The 6,486-nt window shown below is 36.3% G+C and overlaps 1 pseudogene; it reads left to right on the top strand.

Annotated features, from left to right (window-relative positions):
- The first annotated feature begins 721 nt into the window (after positions 1 to 721).
- LOC137573329 (small subunit ribosomal RNA) lies at positions 722 to 2,717 on the top strand (annotated as a pseudogene).
- The last annotated feature ends 3,769 nt before the right edge of the window (positions 2,718 to 6,486 follow it).

Raw genomic sequence — 6,486 nt, 5'->3', positions numbered from 1 at the left:
ACTTCAAATTTAATATATCAAATAAAAAGATAATGAAAAAAGCCTACCAAGGTATTCCAAGGTGTATGATGAAACGGTCTTAGGAGCGTTCTCTCTGCTGAAGTTTATTCACTGGTTATATTTGGATTTATCGTTAATACAAAATAATGATTATGAGCATTTAATTTGTTCTTAGTTTAATTGTTCATAATTTTTAACCTTTTTATATAAAAAGGTAAATATGAGAATTGCGTCATAAATCTTGTTATGTTCGCAAATTAACTAATTGATCTTTTATATAGAGCAAAATTATTTTTTTTTTTTATTAAAATCAAGTCATTATTATTGATTTAACTTTTCCTTATATGAGTGATGGTTTTACTTAATATATAAAATCACGCATTAAATATCAATTTCTATTTAAATTTTAAATTTAATATCAAAATACAAATGTTTATTTTATTTGAAAATAAACAAAATTAAAGCAAATGTGATTATATATTTTGTAAGTGTAAAAATAAAGATATTTTTGATCATTCTTATTGAAAATTTATACAATTAATGAAAAACGAAAATGAACGCTATTAAATTTTGGCCGTATTCGTAAAATGTTACCACAAATAATATATTTTATTTTATTGAAAAATATATAATATTGTCAAGTATCTTTAAATATTTTAAAATATGCGTTTCTCTAAATTCATATATTCATGTTTTTAACAACACATTAAATAATAACATTATTCTGGTTGATCCTGCTAGTAGTTATATGCTTGTCTCAAAGATTAAGCCATGCATGTCTAAGTACACACGAATTAAAAGTGAAACCGCAAAAGGCTCATTATATCAGTTATGGTTCCTTAGATCGTTAACAGTTACTTGGATAACTGTGGTAATTCTAGAGCTAATACATGCAATTAAAACACGGACCTTTTGGGACGTGTGCTTTTATTAGACTAAAACCAAGCGATCAATTGATCGTTATATTGGTTGAACTCTAGATAACATGCAGATCGTATGGTCTTGTACCGACGACAGATCTTTCAAATGTCTGCCCTATCAACTTTTGATGGTAGTATCTATGACTACCATGGTTGCAACGGGTAAAGGGGAATCAGGGTTCGGTTCCGGAGATGGAGCCTGAGAAACGGCTACCACATCTAAGAAAGGCAGCAGGCGCGTAAATTACCCACTCCCAGCTCGGGGAGGTAGTGACGAAAAATAAGAATACAGGACTCATATCCGAGGCCCTGTAATTGGAATGAGTACACTTTAAATCCTTTAACAAGGACCAATTGGAAGGCAAGTCTGGTGCCAGCAGCCGCGGTAATTCCAGCCCCAATAGCATATATTAAAGTTGTTGCGGTTAAAACGTTCGTAGTTGAACTTGTGCTTCATACGGGTAGTACAACATACATTTGTAGTTAGTACTATACCTTTATGTATGTAAGCGTATTATCGGTGGAGTTCTTATATGTAATTAAGTACTTGTACTTTTTTATATATTCCTCCTATTTAAAAACCTACATTAGTGCTCTTCATCGAGTGTTTTTGTGGGCCGGTACAATTACTTTGAACAAATTAGAGTGCTTAAAGCAGGCTTCAAATGCCTGAATATTCTGTGCATGGGATAATGAAATAAGACCTCTGTTATGCTTTCATTGGTTTTCAGATCAAGAGGTAATGATTAATAGAAGCAGTTTGGGGGCATTAGTATTACGACGCGAGAGGTGAAATTCTTGGACCGTCGTAAGACTAACTTAAGCGAAAGCATTTGCCAAAGATGTTTTCATTAATCAAGAACGAAAGTTAGAGGTTCGAAGGCGATCAGATACCGCCCTAGTTCTAACCATAAACGATGCCAGCTAGCAATTGGGTGTAGCTACTTTTATGGCTCTCTCAGTCGCTTCCCGGGAAACCAAAGCTTTTGGGCTCCGGGGGAAGTATGGTTGCAAAGCTGAAACTTAAAGGAATTGACGGAAGGGCACCACCAGGAGTGGAGCCTGCGGCTTAATTTGACTCAACAAGGGAAAACTTACCAGGTCCGAACATAAAGTGTGTAGGACAGATTGATAGCTCTTTCTCGAATCTATGGGTGGTGGTGCATGGCCGTTCTTAGTTCGTGGAGTGATTTGTCTGGTTAATTCCGATAACGAAGGAGACTCAAATATATTAAATAGATATCTTCAGGATTATGGTGTTGAAGCTTATATTGCCTTCATTCATGGTAGCAGTAAAATGTTTATTGTGTTTGAATGTGTTTATATAAGTGGAGCCGTACCTGTTGGTTTGTCCCATTATAAGGACACTAGCTTCTTAAATGGACAAATTGCGTCTAGCAATAATGAGATTGAGCAATAACAGGTCTGTGATGCCCTTAGATGTCCTGGGCTGCACGCGCGCTACAATGAAATTATCAACGTGTATTTCCTAGACCGAGAGGTCCGGGTAAACCGCTGAACCACTTTCATGCTTGGGATTGTGAACTGAAACTGTTCACATGAACTTGGAATTCCTAGTAAGTGTGAGTCATTAACTCGCATTGATTACGTCCCTGCCCTTTGTGCACACCGCCCGTCGCTACTACCGATTGAATTATTTAGTGAGGTCTCCGGACGTGATCACTGTGACGCCTTGCGTGTTACGGTTGTTTCGCAAAAGTTGACCGAACTTGATTATTTAGAGGAAGTAAAAGTCGTAACAAGGTTTCCGTAGGTGAACCTGCGGAAGGATCATTATTGTATTTTCCAACCGTTATTAAAATAAATAAATTCCAAAATATTATAAGATATATAAGATGAAAATGAAATTAAAGATGAGAGCATAAGAACTAAATTCTATCCTATTTACCCAAGGATAAAAAAAAAGAGTATAAAATTAAACAACAATTGACGGACGGTAGCAAAATATGCTAAAACTCTTTAAATTATGGTGTTTTGCCAGCCATAAATAAAAATTATGTATTCCGATCGGAGATTGAAAATGATTTTTGTATATCTTATTTATTTGCGTGTATATGTACCATAATATACAGGCGTTGCGTATTGTATTGGCCATTATTGGTTTGGGCATTCAATGGTTAAAGCAACATCCCAAATGTACAATGTTGTACCTGCATTTAAGGTTAACGTTTTACATAATTTGATCGCTTACAAAATATATCATCTTTTATAAATTATCAAGTCCAGTATTCAATCATTTATGTTAACTAAGACATTTCGCAGCATTCGTTTGGGTTAAGATTTTATTGAAGGAATTGATATTTGCCAGTAAAATGGTGTATTTTTAATTTTTTTCAATAAAAATATTATTGACGTAATGAAATAAACAAACAATTTATTAATCACTCTAAGCGGTGGATCACTCGGCTCATGGGTCGATGAAGAACGCAGCAAACTGTGCGTCATCTTGTGAACTGCAGGACACATTTTATTTACGAAATATTAAAGCATATGGTATATTATTGGATATATATATATGTATGTAAAGACGAGATGGGCACACTGATCTGAGATTGCCCCTATTTTCGAGTCGTGTAGCAGCTGAGAGGCAGAGGCATCGAAGAGAGGAGTCGAAGGGAAGTCGTCGTCGAGAACGGGCAAGAGATAAACGGGTTACGAGAGCGTTCGGCAGTTATGAAATCAATTATTATTCTAAAAGGAATATGTACTACACCTCAATTTAAACATTTCAGTTAATATTATTATGTACAATAAACTACTACAAATATAATGTTAACCTCACATTTGGGGGCTCGCCGGTTTTGTGGGTGTTAGTGCATGTGTAATGTGGAGAAAGTTCTTAGAAAAATGTAAATGCGGTTGTGCTGGAATTTAAAAAAAAAAAAAAAAAACAATAAAGTTGTAAAGTTGCGGTTGATTTTGTAAAAGTTGGTACAAAACATCCAAATAAAAGTTGTACAGTTGTGAAAATTCCAGTAGTGCGCGGTAGCTTTTTCTAAGAAATCGTTCTCGAATAGTCGATCAGTCGGCGCCACGAAGTCGCGAAAAACCGAAATGTCGCCACCATTGCGCACACCAGCGAAGTCGAAAAACGAAAAGAAGAACGAAAAGAAGATTGTTGAAAAGAAGACCTTGAACGAAACGTTCGGTTTAGTGGAAGATGAAGAATCGATAAAAAATAATATGGAAGTGAAAGAAGTTAGTGACGTAGAAAAAAGTGATCCCAGAGATCTAGATATAAAGATGCAACAGTTAATACAAATGTTTTCTCTTAAAATCGAAGCAGATGAGAGAAAGTATGCAGAAGTCAAAATAAACCCTGAGCATTTCGAAAAAGTTGTATGTGTGTTTGACGGTTACAATGTACCGGTAGAGAAATGGTTTGAGAACTTTGAACAGAATGCCGAAGCTTACGAGCTCACAGACAAGCAGATGTATGTGCAAGCGAGAAATAAAATGAGTGGTGCGGCACAGTTATATCTCGAGTCAGAAACAGTGAGTGATTTTCAGAGTTTGAGACAAATGTTGTGTTGTGAGTTCGAGTCAAATTTGAGTAGCGCTGACCTACATCAACAGCTACGCGATCGTAAAATGCACAGTGGTGAATCGTTTCACGAATATATGCTGAATATGAGAAAAATTGCTAGTGCTGGAAAAATCGAAGACGCGGCGGTTATACGGTACATAGTTGATGGGCTTAATATTAAAAGCGAGTTCAAGTTCTCAATGTACAATTGCAAATCGCTAAAAGAATTAAAAGAGCAATATGGTGTATTCGAGCATGTAAAAAAATTTGATAATATTGAGAAAAACAATCGAAAAATCACGTCTATTGCAAAAGTGGAAAACATTAAAAAGAAAGAATATTGTTTTAATTGCGGTTCCAGTGAGCACAAGCGTAAAGACTGTAATAGCGCGGATAGAAAATGTTTTAGTTGTAATGAAAGTGGACATATTTCAACTAATTGCCCCAGAAAGTTATCAGCTGTTCGTAAAATAAATATACAAAAACGCGTCAAGTCGGTGTCGTTGAATGGCGTAAATGTTGACGGTTTGATCGATACGGGCTCAGATGTCACTATTGTAAAGAACTCTTTTCTAAAATACTTGGGTAAGATTGATTTAAAAGAAAGTTTCTTAATGCTCTGCGGCCTAGGCAAAAGCCAAACAAAAGCAAAAAGCTTTTTCGAGACAGAAGTTATCGTGGATAACCTAAAGACGCAGCAAAAATTCTTGGTAGTGGAGAGCAACACTATGGACTGTGACGTTATTTTGGGATACGACTTTGTGGAGAAGTTTAGAGTATCGATCGATGAGCTGACAATTGGTACAATGTTTTTGACATCTCATGTAGTTATTCGGCCCCACCGCAATATCAAAAGCAAGTCGAAGCGTTGATACAGGATAGCTTTGAGCTGAATGATGCAGAGAAGGTAAATTGTCCTATTGAGTTGAAAATTGTACCAGATGGCGCAATAATCCCATTTAGGCAGTCACCCAGTCGTTTGTCGGCACCAGAAGCGGAAGCGGTTAAAAATCAAGTTGATGAGTGGGAAGAAAACGGAATAGTGCGCAAATCCACTTCGAATGTTGCTAGCAGAGTTGTAGTCGTAAAGAAGAAAGACAATACTTTGCGGGTTTGTGTAGATTACAGGAAGCTAAATAGCATGGTCTTGGAAGACTGCTTTCCAGTTCCTTTAATGGATGAAGTGCTTGAGAAATTGCAGACAGCAAGCTTTTATACGATTATGGATTTGGAAAATGGATTCTTCCATGTGCCCATAGAGGAATCTAGCAAATCATATACAGCGTTTATTACTAGAGAAGGATTATACGAGTTTAATAGAGCGCCATTTGGATTTCGTAATTCTCCTGCTTCATTCATTCGTTTCGTTAACCACATATTTCAGGATCTGATTAACAAGAATATAATGCAATTATATATGGATGACATTATAGTATATGCTAAGTCAGCAAACGAGTGTCTAAACAAAACCAAATTGGTATTAAAAACTGCAGCAAAGTATGATTTAAAAATAAAATGGGGAAAATGTAGTTTTTTGCAAAAACGCATAAGCTTTCTAGGTCACGAAATTGAAGATGGAAAGATTTGGCCCGGTAAAGATAAGACGATGGCGATCAGTCGTTTCGGAATTCCCACAAACGTCAAATCGATTCAGGCATTTCTTGGTTTAACCGGATTCTTCAGAAAGTTTATTCCTCAGTATGCGCAGATAGCAAGACCTCTTACCAAGTTGCTGAAAAAAGATGTTAAGTTTATTATGGGTCCAAGCGAGCTTCAGGCGTTGCAGCAATTGAAGACGGCGATAATAAACGAACCAGTGTTACACCTCTATTCTCGCGAGGCACCAACCGAGTTGCACACGGATGCTTCAAAAGACGGATTTGGAGCAGTACTACTTCAGCTATTTGACAACAATTTACATCCGATTTATTTTTGGAGTAAGAAAGCATCTGAAGCAGATTCGAAGAGGCATAGCTACATTCTTGAAGTCAAGGCAGCATATATGGCGTTAAAAAAATT

Source organism: Drosophila tropicalis, unplaced genomic scaffold, assembly GCF_018151085.1.
Source record: "Drosophila tropicalis isolate 14030-0801.00 unplaced genomic scaffold, ASM1815108v1 contig_1102, whole genome shotgun sequence".
Classification (NCBI taxonomy): Eukaryota; Metazoa; Arthropoda; class Insecta; order Diptera; family Drosophilidae; genus Drosophila; species Drosophila tropicalis.
The sequence above is the reverse complement of the archived record's forward strand: the minus strand, read 5'-3'. Positions and strand labels throughout refer to the sequence as shown.